This window comes from Euprymna scolopes, chromosome 5 (genome assembly GCF_053919585.1).
Source record: "Euprymna scolopes isolate OS-2025 chromosome 5, ASM5391958v1, whole genome shotgun sequence".
NCBI lineage: Eukaryota > Metazoa > Mollusca > Cephalopoda > Sepiida > Sepiolidae > Euprymna > Euprymna scolopes.
Genome location: NC_136486.1, coordinates 168009401 through 168024710, shown reverse-complemented (window position 1 = coordinate 168024710; position 15310 = coordinate 168009401). Strand labels below are relative to the sequence as shown.

The 15310-nt window shown below is 33.6% G+C and overlaps 2 protein-coding genes across 4 annotated transcripts in view; one reads left to right on the top strand and one right to left on the bottom strand.

The window, feature by feature from the left end:
- The window catches only part of LOC145277035 (peroxisomal leader peptide-processing protease-like), a 214181-nt gene extending 206297 nt beyond the window's left edge, over positions 1-7884 (bottom strand). Inside the window, exon 1 of the mRNA XM_080128662.1 lies at positions 7678-7884. The gene's annotated coding sequence lies outside the window, so the exon portion shown is untranslated. The remainder of the gene's footprint in view (positions 1-7677) is intronic.
- LOC145277034 (uncharacterized) overlaps positions 1-15310 on the top strand; it is a 297662-nt gene that overhangs the window by 77223 nt on the left and 205129 nt on the right. The window contains exon 1 of one of the 3 annotated variants that reach the window (XM_080128659.1): positions 2540-2676. The exons of 1 other annotated variant lie outside the window; for it this stretch is intronic. The gene's annotated coding sequence lies outside the window, so the exon portion shown is untranslated. Of the gene's footprint in view, positions 1-2539; positions 2677-4906; positions 5026-15310 lie in introns of those variants that run through there. One more of the 3 variants, XM_080128656.1, reaches the window with a different exon arrangement.

Genomic DNA, 15310 nt, shown 5'->3' with positions numbered 1-15310 from the left:
ATAGATATAATTTAATATAGATTGATATAATTTAATATAGATTGATATAGATAGATAGTCTTGGAAGTTTTTCAACCTTTCAAACTATATAAAGATAATAATAATAAAAAAAAAACTTTTAATCCCAAGTCTTTCATTGGAAAACTTTGCTTGTAATCACTGAATTAGTTTGTTTCCAATAATTTGTTAATATAAATATTATTGTATGAATCATCAGTTTACCATAAAAATTATTCAAATTTTCTGCCTTTATTTATTTTTTTTATTTATTTACTTTTTTGAAAGACAGTCATGTTATTAATGGCACAAAGATTTTGCTTTGTTTTTGTGCATTTTTTCATTTTATATAATTTTTTTCTTTTTGTAATACAATTCTTTAGATTTTGTTGATTAACGACCATAAAAATGCTGAATTCACAGATTCCTGAAAATCAAGTTGCAGAATTGGAGATTTTGAAAGGAAGCATAGATACATAAGGATGCTTGGAGTACGATTTTTAAATTGCCGAATTATCAACTGACAGTACGAATATTGGAAGACTTTAAAATAAGGAGTTGTGCTCGGACATTTTGAAAGACTAATGAGTTAGGATCGGATATTTTGGAATTCTAGTTGAATTCAGACATAACCTGCTGACTTTTCAACCATGTTGCAAAGTGTACCTAACCATCGTAAAATCAAAACATAAATAATGAATCATACATAATTACCAATGGAAAAAGGTTTCTTAGGTCAAACTTTTTAAAACTTTAGAAGTTGTGCGTAGTAATTGGATTATTTGGACTATTATTTTGAATATTATTTTCACATTTCGATTAATGTAACCTCTGCCACTCAGTAGCTCGTCGAATTTGGGAATCTGGACAGACTTTAAAACGGAATTCTTTATTTAATTCATGGTACCGTGTTCTCATTATTTCAGCCATGACTGGGTAGAATTCCTAAGTAATTCGCAATTGTATTTTGAGTGTTGTGCGATCCTTCAACCTCCAGAAGAGTTTAACTTACAATTGAATTTTACTAGGTACTTTATCCACTATGCCACGAGTCCTTACAGACAATTATGACAATTTGACTGATGGAATGTGAGCATGCTACCTCCATGTATTAAATAAACGTTTCTGTTTAAAATTCAGTACCGATTCCCAAGTTCGACAAAATGCACTTGAAGAAAATCGGAGGTTACATCGATTGAAACATGAAAATAAAACTCAAGATGAGAACAGTAGTCCAAATAATATGAATTATCACTCCTCATCTCAAAACTTCAGAAGCATTTAGAAGTTGTAGTTGAGCGTTTGGGATACAGCCTTTCTCACAAAAGTGAGCACATGAAGCTTGTAAACATTCGTCATTAAAGTAGATCAATGGATCTGACAATATTTGAACACTTGCCAAATTGTCAGTTCATATTGGTAGCCATTTCAGTATCATGCAATTGCCATAAATTGTGGTCGAAAACTCCATTTACAAATGCAGAATGCCATCTGATGTATACATTGCATTTCTATATTTCAATTCTTGATGCATTGCTTTAAAGTTTTTCCCTCTGTCATGGGCATTTTGCAAAATTGCATCAAGTGTTGAGGTCCCAATACGGGAGCTTAACAGAGGATTTTCCCTCAGCACCAAAAGCCAAGAGTCTTGGCCAATGTTGAGATATATTCTTTCTTGTTGGCTGAAGGGTTAGGGTTAGTCCTGTTCAGTTCTAGGCGGTCTACTCTCCCAGAATTTACCTTTTCCCTGTGAGATGGGGTTAGTTTAGTTCTAATCAGCCGAAGAATTCCGAGAGGGCTGCACAGGCATTTTTGCGGGCCAGAGTGCTCTTTCTTTAAGGCGTTGGCTCTTCAAATACCACTTTCCGCCGTGGTAGGGAGATAAATAACGAATCAGTTCCCCCTCACGTCCACTGATGCTGTTTAATCTATTAATAAATTAAACACCGATTTACATGTTTTTAGTCACGTGAAAATTACCAAGTATTTATTTATCATTAAAATTACCAAGTAATTCTCAAGCCTTTCAATCGACGAATAGAAAGTATTTTCTGGCTCTTTGCATATAAAAATAAAATGATGCATTGGTTATATTTCTAAATTATAGAAAGGGATGGGGGATAATTTTCTCACGCGTCTGGTTCATATAAAAGAAACAGAAATGTGTGTAGATTTTTGACTTTTGCACACAAAATTCAAAGCGTGTTCATATTTTTCTGCACCTATAAACATCAAAACAGCTTGCGAAGCTTTCTAACTTTCCCGCCATAAACTAGAAACATGACAAATACATGAAAGCGAGAATGAGTTGCAGCAGCAGCAATGGTGTCGATATATCAATTCCAGTTCACATGGCTGAAAATGAACGGTAGTCTCGTTCGTGGTTGACGTCACAGGAATGCGTGACTCTTGACAAAAATGTGTAACATGTATTAAAAATAGAAACACACTTTGCGTTGAAATAACTAACAAATTTACAAATTATGTGGCAGTAAAATCTGTGGTGGAAAATTAATTAGTTTAAAACTAAAATATTACTATACTAAATTCTTTAGATGAAGATAAACAATTTGCTCCTCACTTTGATGTTTAAAAATTCAGAAAATATGAACACGCTTTGACTTTTGCGCGCAAAAGTCAAAATTTACAATTTCTGGATCTTTTATACGACGGAGACACGTGAGAACACTATTTTTTTTTCATGTATACGTGGTGTTTTGTTTACATTTTATGTATTCTTGCGTCTTGTATACAACACTCAATTAGTGTGACTTAGACAACTATTATCATTTTTGTTTAACAACATTTCCGTCGATGTTATCTCCAACCTAGTGCGTCTTTTCGGTGAACCTGGACGGAAGCCATTTTTTTTTTTTTAATTCACGGACATAGATGCTTCGCATTTCATAACGAATGGTGGTGCTTGTGCACTTTTGGCACCGCAATATTTTTAGTCTTTTCAGGTTAAATTCAAGCTTCACGATTTAAAAAAAAAAAATTGTTAGCTGGAAGCACAGAATAGTTACAAAACACTATCCCCTCCCCATGTTAAGAATGGCTTTCAAAATAACATTATTTCAGCACGGTGGCAAAAGTGCACAAATACCCGAATAATGTTAGTCAACAATTACTTCTTTACGAGTCTTCTGGAGCTTAAAGGTTCAATCTAATAATAATAATAATAATAACAACAACAACAACAACAACAACCAAGAATAACAAATTAACATACCTACCCGGCTATAACTGAGAGAATAAGAACAATTTACTCTCGTTAATTAAATAAAACGTCGTTCAGTTAAGAAAGAATTCCATGCATGTTCCATAATTCGACAACTTCGTAGTGCACTAGAACATTGTCGGACGTTACATCGGCCGAAACGTTTTGAATAAAACAAAATTAAGAATCGTAATCCGAATTCAAATAATCCAAATTGCTAATTCAGCAATCCTCATAAATAAATTTAAAAAAATGAATAAATAAAATACGGAAATCATACTTATATACAGGGTTTTAATGTTCAATAAATAATGTAAAAAATGAATTTAATTCTTAGGTGAAAGTTTAGAATATTTACAAAACTTTCCTTGTTAAGAATGTGATTATAAATAACTATTATTTCAGCACGATCCGTCCTACATACAATAAAACTATCTCGCATGTTTTTCGTGTACACGTAACTTTGATAAATACAATTACATTTTGAAAAATATTAATCGAATTGAAATCAATAAAATAAAGGAATTAAAAAAAAAAATCTTAGAAAGAAAAATGTAAGCTTTCCCCCTCCTGTCACAACAATTCCTTTTCATGTTTTATTTTTGTCTACAAATTATCGCTGATAACGGACTTAATTTTCATATTAGCAGGATTTTTTAAAAAGTTTATTAATGACTTTTAACGTAGGGGGGGGGGTCGATCACTTTTAATTATAAAATAATATATATATATATATTAAATTGATACCCCACTTTGCAGTCGTTCTTCCTTATAAACGTTAAGTTATAAAATAAACTTTTTCCAAAAAATTTTCTGCTAATATTTTCTGTTATCGACGAAAAAACAACAAAACATAAAACGTGAAAAAGAATTATTTTTACGGCAGAGGGGAAATTTCGTTCAGCTCCGAAGGGGGAAAGGCTTTCCCCGGGAAAGTTCATTCAGGTCCGCCAAATGTAAACATACCACGCTTTGTACTTTCACCTAACAAAGATATAGTAAAAATTTAAGTTGAAAATCCTATTTAAATAAAAATAGCACGGTCCATATTCTGCACATGTTACGTTTTATGACCACGATCTACGTGACATAACTATATTTTCAAATGTCTTTTTAAAAACATTCCACTAAGGCAATGTCGTTGATAATAATTGACAATGATTGATGCACAGACACGTGTACATACATGACTACGACCTACGTGACATGGCTGTATTTTGAATTCTTTTTTCGAAGCATTTCACCGGGGCAATGCCGGTTAAATACAGCTCGTTGATAATATTGACAAAAGCTCGGACACGTGTGCATTTAAACTATGAACCTTCGGTGTATAAGTTACGTAGTTAGAGACGTGGAGATACGAAGTGAGAAACTGAATGAAAATATAAAAAGAAAAGAATGTTACAATAATGCTTGTTTAAATGTTAACACAGAATCCCCTCCCGCTCTCTCTTTTTTTTTTTTTTTTTTTTTCACATGACGAACTCTGCTCGCACCACTCCTCATTTTTTTTTTTTTTTTCTTTTTTCATTTTATATATTTGTTAGTCTTCCTCCCACTTGACAGTATGTGGCATACTCCTCCTCCCCCTGGCTTACAAAAACAACCTCATCCTATCACCAACCGTCTTCCCCCTCCTCCTCTCACGGCCCTACGTTTACACACTCACTCTCTCTCATCCCGCTACTGCCTCCCACCCCGTCTATACTTTCGTCCTGTGCCTACCGCCCTTCCCCCGTGTCAAAGGTCAGGGCGGTCCGTGGAAAATTACTTGTAAACCCCGCAGGTCATTGGCACGTTACATGACGGTGAGTGTTTTCTGAATATTATTTTGCTGATAAAAAAAAATTTTGCAGGCAGGCGTTACTTTCGGCTTCAGAAGCTGAAAATCCATGGGAAAAGCCTGGTTTGCTGTGTTTTGTCGTGCAAAAAACAAAACTAGAAGAGATGCGGCGGCGGGGATGATTGCCTGCGCACTCTATTTCCAACCACACGGCAATAAATGTGTTATTGTTGACGACGGTGATGATGATCACGGGTCGAGGAGTGGGTCATGTGTAATCGAGGGAGAAGAGAAGGAAAATAAATGAAAACCAAAACCCTGGTCGCCCAATTCGCTTTCTATCTTCTTCCTTTTACCAACTATTCTATCCTTTACGAACTCTGCTACTATAACAAAAAAAGTGTCCCATCCACATCCAACCCTAATTAACCTCAACAGCAAGTTACCCTCTCATATATCGATGTCTCCACCCCATGGCCACAATCACATCTTGTCTAAACAATTCATCCAATATATACTTAAGTTTTCTTTTTTTTCTAAAGCAAATTCATGCCGTTCTTCCTTCTAAAGCTGTTATTGTTTTCGTATAGTCTTGAAACGACCTGAGATTTAAGAGACGAGTTAAGGAAGCCCCCATCACGTACACATTGTGAATAATGAATAATAATAAGTCTTTAAATAGAATCTAATTAATTCAACAGAATTTAATTTGAGCCCCCTCCTCTGCTATAACAAATACATTCTTTTTAATTAAAATATTTAAAGATAAAAACCACGCCTACAATTAAAAAAAAAAAGTATGTGTGTGTACACACACACATATATATATATATATATATATATATATATATATATATATATATATCTCCAACCAGTGCCATTCTCATTAAGTGAGTGTTCGTGGTTTGTATATACGTTTTCCAGCATCCCAATTCTCATTTTCAAAAGACATACAATTTTTTGATTTATACAAAATACTTAAAGCTTTAATGCGATATGGATTTATTTTTACTAGTTTTAAATTGTGATTTATCGTCGTTTTCTATATATTAAGGTTTAAGTAAGGATTGCTGAAGAATTTTCTTTACAAATATTTAAGTTAACATTAATTTGCCTAAAAAAAAAAAAATCGATATTAAATTAACACTTTTATGGAGATTTCTTAATACTACAATAATGGCAACAATTTTGAAGCTACGAATCGTACGGATTGATGTCTTTTGAAAAGAGAATTTGGGACGCAAAACCAAAAAAAAAACGTGTTAAGAGTATCATTTATAATGTAAATAATGCTTAAATCTAGATGAAAAAGAAGATAAGAACCCTTAATATTGAATAGTTTTACAAAAACCTCTTAAGTACTTTTATGTGAATTGGTTCTTGATGCTATTATTAAAATAAAAACATCGCTTTTTTTCCATGGTGAAGAAAAGGCAACGATGACCCATATATAAAAAGAACAAATTGACCCCATTTCTTTTTACAAACGATTTTTTCCCCCTTTTTCTTTTTGAAAATTACAAATTAAGGAAATTTGGGGAGACAAGTTAGAGATGCCGAAGCTCTTAATTATAGGAATTATAAGATTAAAATATTTTATAATTAAACGAATCGGTTGTGTTGTGTACCGTTTCAGCATCTCAAAATTATCTTTTCAAAAAGACATTCTGTTTGTAAAAAAGGTTAACGATTTCATTTAAATATTGACCTTTATTTTTATAGAGCTTTGTTTATGTTGGAAAAAATGTTTCTTGGCCTTCGAGCCAAGATCAGAGTGTGGTATCTGTTTTGATGCTACACTTCACTTTTTTGTTCTCGGTTAGTGGAGAAGAAATCTGTCACGACTGAGACAATTTTTATTTCTTTTCTCCACATTAAAAATCGACCCTTGTGGGGAGGCAAAGTAAATAGGAACAATCACAACGAAGGGTGATATAAATCTAAGTTTAAAACGTGACAAAAAGAAAGTTCACATAGAATAAGCATAACTGACGCTGGACGCAGCAAGTTTTAACCTCCATTATTTAAAACCTTGACAATGTAGGGGGAAAAAAAACGAATGAAAATAATGACAGAAATTCTGTTTTACAATTAAAAAAAAAAAAAAAAAATTAAATGAAACTTCTACATATTTCATCATTTAAATTTGAGTCACATTGATCCGTTTACTATTAAACAGGCCGTTCGGGTATGTTTTACTCCACAGGCCTTCGAAAAAGTGGTTAAAAAAGTCAAATAAATGTTACCAAAGGCAAGATAAGATACTCTTCTAACCAACTGGGTAGGTTTTTAAGTGTTTCTGCCAGATGTAAAATGTTTAATCGGCTCGAAAAAGTTAAAAGGGTACGCGACCACAAGAAAAAGTGGCCAAAATGTATTTGTTACGTGGCCATTTTTTCTTGTGGTCGTGTACTCGTGTACCTACCTTTTGAAAACGCTTGTTTTTTTCTTTTTGAGCCGAATAAACATTTTAGATTAGATTTTTGGACCACTTTTTCGAAGCACTGGCCACTGCGCACAGTAAAACATACCCCTGGAAAACTATTTGCCGACAATTTAAATGCCCGATAATATGCTCGAGTCGTCATTTTAAAAGAGAAAATTTAAGGTGGAACCAAGTAAAAATTTTACACAAATAAATATTACCAAACGTAAGATAACTTACTCGTCTACCTACCTGGATAAGTTTTTGGTGTTCTGATGGAATTTTTAAATTCCATAAATAATAAAATTGTAGTTTCTAGCATATTTCCCCCTTATATATTTAAAATCTGATGATACTTTTATATTTTAATCCTAACTTAAGGCTAGGTTGTTTATTTACGTTACAAAGTCAGTGTATAAAGTAGGAATCGAACTCTCTTCAAATGAAAACAGAGAGAGTACCTTGGACGGATGCAAAAGTAGCTTTATCGTTTTGTCAGAATTCCCTGGTGAGGGTGACAGGCGACAAAACCATCCAATTCCCTTTTGGGGAACGTAATGCTTAAGAGAATGCCCCCATCTGTAAACAGATATTACACTTTGATGTTTTCGCCGATCAGATACTTTAACATTAAGTTCTAAAACGTAGTTTTTAAAATTTAAATAGGTCTTCTTTTTTATATGTACCGATTGACAATCGGTCCGATTGTACCGTAGCTTTTTTTTTTTTATAAGTGGAAACCTGTTATTTTAATCAATTTATGAGATTTAAAAAAATCGGTATTGAAATAGAAAAATTATACAAGTAAAAAGTAAATTTCTTGAGCGTTAAAGGGGATTTGAAGTATTTTCGTCCAAGTGTAAATACCCGCATATGTTAAAAGTTTTATCGAAGTAGCAAAAGAAAATTCAATTTTTAAAGAATCATGCAATAAAAACACCTCAAACCATTCTGTTTGTCGTGGCAGACATAGTATGTAACCAACACGTTGGAGTGATTTACTCTCATAAAATCCTGGAAAAAAGATCTTTTTTTTTTCTTTTTTATATCCAATGTGACGACGAATCCGGAATAATTACTCTGGTTAATATTCATCCCTATGTCGACGGAGGAGGGTGTATGTGATACAGTGACGGTCGCTTTAGTGTAGAGGAATCCAGCTCGTTTGCCATGATCGTCGGAATTCTCCCACGGGCGTTCTTTAGGAGACCGGCTATAAATTAATCTCTCCTTTCGAAGGAGTTAATACCTGGAACGATGCTTTCTTTGAGGCCCAAACAAAAACACATACTCTTTTATATTATAAATTAGAGAGCCTCCTGGGCCAAAGGTTGAACTAACTTTACTTTAGTAGAAAAAACAGAATATAAACTAAAGCCATGTTTATTTTCTAAAGAACTTGTACAGTTCTTTCAGTGTCAGGAGGTCACCTCTCAGGCATTATCTCTCTCTTTCAGAAGAGATTCGTTTTATTGCCGGTCGCCTGCGGTTCCCCTGCGGGATAATGCGCGCAAGTTATATATATATATATATATTTTTTTTTTTTTTTTTTTAAAACAACCGCCCAGAGTACCCTCACCCTTTTTTGGGGGGGTCACTTCTACTGTATACCGGCCTTGTGTCAAACCTTGCTACAGTGGGTTAGGCAGGTAAATAAACAGGCCTTGCCACGTCTCTGCATTTCTTGTCCATTGTGTAGTCGTCGAATGATAGGAAAGAAAAGCCTTAGATTTCGTTACGACAACAAAAAAAAATTACAAAAACCCACACAAGCCCGCCTACAGGGCGGTCACAAAGTCGGGGTACAATTCAAACCACACATGTCTACACAATCAATCAGAAGAGCTCAAAATTTCGCTAAAAGGTCAACACTCGTTGACACGATAGCTAATTTTAGATTGGTAGATTTATACTTCTTCTAGTTGATGTTATTCTGTCTCCGTCTGTTTTCAACTACTCTCACTATACGTGATCCCCGACTTGGTGATAATCGCCATTGCCAACAACACCAGCTATCCGCCCCATTTGGCCGTCCTTCTTTTCTTCTCGTATTTATTCATTTTCTCCTCCCCCTTCTATAGACAATGGTTTGCTTTTAGTTTGTTTTTTTCCTATATTTTTGATTATTTACTTTTTCTGACATTCTTTCCTATTTATTTCCGATGTTTTTGTTTTTCAAAAAAATTTGCAAGAAACATAGCTTTAAGAAAAAAATGAGGTTACGCAGTCTGTCGTCTACGATCGAAAACGATTTAAAAAATACCATTAAAATCCTATGGCGTGTCTTCGTGATAAAAGAAAAACAGAAGCTCTACAATTCCTACAATGATAATAAAAAAATAATACATTATTAATATCTTAGTATATTTATCGAAAACATCTCCTTTATATTAATAAAGTTGTGAGACAACTTCTCGTGTGTACGTTTCTCGTCTTTGAGGAGACGTACAGTTGTACATTTTTTTTTTTACTACTAATCAAATATTTTATTTAAATAAAAGGTGCTAGTGCACTTACTGATCCGCACTATTTTTTAAATCGTATTTCTAAGTTTAATTAAAGTTTGATGTTTTTTTATTCAATTGTAAGGTTAAAGTATAGACTAGGTACAAAACACCCACCCCTCTCCATGTTAAGAATGGCTTTTTAAATAATAACGTTATTATTTCAGCACGAATCAATAAGTGCATGACTACCAATTAAACAAATGCAAAACTAAATGTGAATATTGGCGACATACTGCTTTAAAGAAAATACAGTTGGGAAATTAGCCAAGAATAATATATTTTGGTTTGCCTATTCATTTATGATCTATTTGTGTTAGAAATTATAAGCATTTTAAGTTTCATAATTATTGGTTGTGAGTAAAGATAAATGTGGTCCGGTGTCAACAAAGACGATATCTGTTTCTTAAATTGTTAGGTGAAAGTAGAGAATGGTTACAAAACACCCTCCCTATGTTAAAAATGGCTTTCTAAATAACGTTATCATTCCAGCACTATAACATAGACGCACAAGTACCAAAAAGTAATTTAAACTGGCTTTAACATTCGTACTTAATTGTTAATTAAATTTAGACTTTTTAATTTTTAATCATATTATTTTAATTAACTTAATTTAAGTAAATACAAAGCTGCCTTTTTTAGTCAACATTTTATTAAAAAAAATAATTTCATATCTAATATTTCTTTAAAAAAAAATTGACCAAATACATGACCAAGCCACCATATTGGTTTGTTTTTGGACCAACTCACCCAAATCACACCAACGAGCATTTTCACCTTGGCCTGACAACAATCTCACGTTTTCAGTTTTTCATAACATTAAATATTGTTAGTAATTACTATACCATGTTTCAGAGATGGAAGAGGATAAGTTGTGCCAGTGTTTGATATTTATTATTATTAAATCTATAATTTATTAGCTTTGAGTTTAATGGTTGATAATCATGTTTTTACAATGATTTTACAAAGTAATGATAAACTCTAATATCATCTCTCTTTTTAATTATTTACACCATTCCATTCCTTTCCTTCTTCACCCTTCCTTCCATCATCTGAAACATGTACAGTTGAAGTGTGCACGGTGACAAGCAAGTAAACAGCATGATTAAAAGATTATCGACAGTTTTATCTATTGCCGGTCATGTTAAAAAAACAAATCTGGATTTCGTTTTTTCTCATTCTCTTCTCCATTTCCTGAACAAATATACAAACATGTTTTCCTTGCACAGATATGTCCCTATTTACCTGTATTTTACTCTTACGAGGGGGGGGGGTCACCGCCTATTAAGGCTTACTGGCCACTCGAGGATAAGGTTTAATGAATGTTAGGTGGATGGTGAGACAACACTGATGATCGGTAATGGTGGAACTTGGGTACTGTTTGATTATTTAAAAGGACGGCTCAAAAGAACTTATTTATATTAGACTTGAAAATGACCATGTTGTAGTCAGGTGGGATATATTTTCTTCCACAACTCAACAGTTCTAAGAAAGAAACTTTGCTCATGGAATTTTCGTTTAGTTTTAAGCACAGATAAAGAGTAAGGGAAATTATTGCTAATGGTTGTAGATAGACGAGTATTTGTTATAAATGTTTTGCAGGAAAGGGGGAACCATAGATTGTAGCTGTCGAGCACATGCTATGAAAATAACGGTAGATCAGATTGTTTTTCTATATGGGAAAATTCTGATTGAAAGTCGGTTTTTGATGTGGAGAATTCAATTTCCCAAGAGAGGGCACTCTCTGCTGAAAACAAAGCTAAAAAAAAAAGTCTTATAGTCCGAAGAGAATGGATTTTCTTGAAGGCAGAACATATACTACACTTTGATCCTAGCCCTGAGGTTAGATAATTTGTTTACCCGTCCCCTCACATGATGATGAAGTTAGATATAAGGTCAATTTATACTGGGAATCCTGCTACTCTCAAAAGTATTCTCTGTTAAAGGTGTCTCAGACAATCGGTCATACTTCCCTCTCAAAGGCGATGTTAATGCCTTATGGGTTGGTCTCCTGAGAAACATAGTAGTCAGGTTTATGTATTTTTAACCAGTCAGCAATGTTTTTATTTTCTCATCTAAAAACTTATTTACAGTCAAAAAATACAATGATCACAACTACAATTAAAAAAAAAACATTAAAAAGTGTTGTAGTCTGAGAATATTGCTTTTCATCTATCGCCTCAGCTCCAAAACCAACAAAGTTCAGGGTGGAACGATAAAATTGTCACCTTAGAAAAGATGACATGATTTTATTTCCGTTTGATGAAAACCAGTGTTTTTTTGCTGTGTTGCAGACCATCTACTAGTTGGCTAGTTGTGTACAAATCCCGAAAGCCATGGGAGCCTTCTATTATGTCTGAAATGAACACAATGTTCAACGAGCGAGATCGAAGATGCATCACTGATAACTCATGCTCTCTACTGATCCAAGAGGACCATTGCCAGCACCCTTAAAATGTATCCCTAGATTGCTACGAATAAGACATGCCCAGGGTGATGAAAACAAAGTTTCTGGCCATGGTTATGGTGTTTGTTGTGGTTTGAAGTGAGGGACACATCCTGCCACCTCACATCTTTGAAGTCAGCTTGAAAATCAACACTAAAGTGTATCTTAATGTGCTGAAGAGTGTGATGATCCCCTGGTGCAATCAAGTGGTCCCTGGCAAACACTGAGTGTGGCAGCAGAACTTGATGCCAGCCCACAAGTCCATAGAGACCCAGGCTGGGCTTCAAATGGGGTAGTGCTAAGACTTTGTATCTTTCTCTCATTGCCCTCTCTGGACTACTTTGTTTGGTCATATGTCGAGAACATCATCAACATGACATCCCACAACACCAACGCCTGCCTGATTGCCGCCATCTGCCAAGTATTCGTGACCTCCCGTCAGCGCTTGTGGAAAAGGCATGCTCTCATTATCAAGGCGATGATTGAGGCTGAAGGCAGCTGCATTAAATAGATGTCAGCTCTACTACATAATCAAGTTACCTGAATTGATTGTTTAAAATAAAAATTAAAAAATAAAGCTGTAGTGTTGCTTTTGGGACAATTTTATCATTTCACCCTGTATGTACCATTTTTGAAATAGTTTGTTTTTCTGTTGACTGAAACATCTTTATGTAGTTCTAGGAAGTTCACTTTCCCAGGCCTTTGTCTCCTGAATTTCCTGTGGAGTAAGTTTATTGCTTACTGTCTCAGGTAGCTCTACCGGGGAATGCTGATGGGGCTGCCCATGCAATTTTTAAATGACCAGTTGTTCATCCTTTAGGAGCATTGGTTTCATTTTTCCCACCTTCATGTTCTTATGTCACATCTTGTAGTGGGAAGGAAGTAAATAGTGTTTTTTATTTAGGACCTCCCTGATACAATCATGTCCAAGATGGGTACATTTGCTAATAACATTATGATCTATTCTTGACATGTGGGCAAGTCGAATTCACACATATCAAAGGTAATGACTGAATCTTTAGAAAATGACCATAAATCTGTAGTCTCAAAATAGATGTTAATACTAACAAGACAAAGCCTTTCCTTTAATAATTATAAGAAACGTTTTCAACTATTGATTACCATAGTTGATAGCACTCTCCAAGAGTCCAACGCCCAAATTCCTCAGCCTAACAATCATAGGTAACATAAATTTGTAATAAATACATTGTAGATACTGCCAAGTCTGCTGCAAAGAAGGTGAGCTCCCTCTACCATGCTAGAAAACTTCTCACATCTGCCAGTGTCCTTTATCTCTATAAAAGCACCATTTGCTCATGCATGAAATAATGTTGTCATATTTGGGCTGGTGCAACCAACTATTAGTTCCTTCTTTTCGAATAAGGTGCAAAAGAGAGTTTCTAATCTTTTCGATCCCACTTTATCTACCCGAGTGCACCTCTTACCTCAGCACTGTACCATTTCATCCCTATGTTTGTTTTACAAGCACTTCAACAGAATCTACTTCAACTAATCTGCTGCAAACTAAATAGTCCTAACCAAACCAACAAACACTAAAAATCCCATCCTTAAGTGTAGAGATCCACAGATTTTGGGAAACTTTCTATTCTCATAGTTTCTTCCCTAAATCACTTGCATTTTATAAAATGTTAATAGAATATCCATCTCATGATAGGTATTCCACTAGTCTTCTATATATTTATGAAAGTGAGCATGTGTGTGAGGACACTTTTCAGTCTATATACTCAACGAATCTTTGATCTATAGACTTGAAATTTGGTATATAGAGTAATCAGACGTATGGAAAACTTTTAAATCGTTTTCATCCAGAAAAAAGGGCTCCTAAAGGGTAAAAATTGGAAGATTGGTATTTGGGCGTCATCAGATTTTTATCTGCGTGTTAACTATTTCATGATTGTGCATGTGTTGCCATGAAACATGATAGCTTCCTTATGTTAAGAATAAGTAGGTTTTAAAACACTTTTTAAAGATCATGGCCAGCTGGTCTAATGGTTTTTGTACTTGACTCACTGTCTTTTATCTCAGCTCAAGTATTTTTTTACTTACAAGAAGTGAACTGTTTAGAAAAAACATAATACTCGCATGCACATGTCTCAATTTCTTTCCATTTGTTTTTACTTCTTTCTTTTTTTTACTTTCTTTTTTTAAAGAAATTTAATGTTACGTTTAATACTGGGCAATGCTAGGTACATCTGCTAGTTAATGATAAAATAAATTCCCCTAAAAACAGTTTTGCATCATTGAAAAATATGATATTAAACCTTATGCATAGAATCCTTATTTCAATTTTGATCATAATCAAATGATTTTCATTATAGAAAACTCTTTAAAGTCTAAGGGGTCTCAGGAAGAAAATGAAATTCAGAGAATCTTGCTTGTGTGTAATAACTATTGATGGAATTTCATGCCAATCGGAAATATTTAAATGGTGACGTGTATCCATATAATACCCCTAACAACTCTTTAAAATACTCCAAATATACAGAAATTTTGAAAATCTTTATTAATTAATGTAAAAAAAAAATGCATGAATTTATTTTTGCCTTTTTAATGAAAATAAATCATTGTGAATTGTAACAATTAAAAAAAAAAAAAATTTTTACAGGAACATTACAAAAAAAGCCTCTAATTAATGAATTCGATATGACTTGAAGAAAAATTAATTTCTCGAACTACTGATATTATTGATTAAGCATTGTTTATTTCATATTTTCGCACTCAAAAATTATAATTGCAAAAAATATATATTTTTTTTTAAATTACAGATTTCGCATAATTTCTATATGTACGATTCTGATATTTTCCTTGCTTGTATGAATGTGAAACGTAACATAATTTTTATATAATCTTGAAAAATAAAACTCTTTTTTTTAATTTAAAAGCAGGAACATAAAAAACAATGAAATTAAAAAAT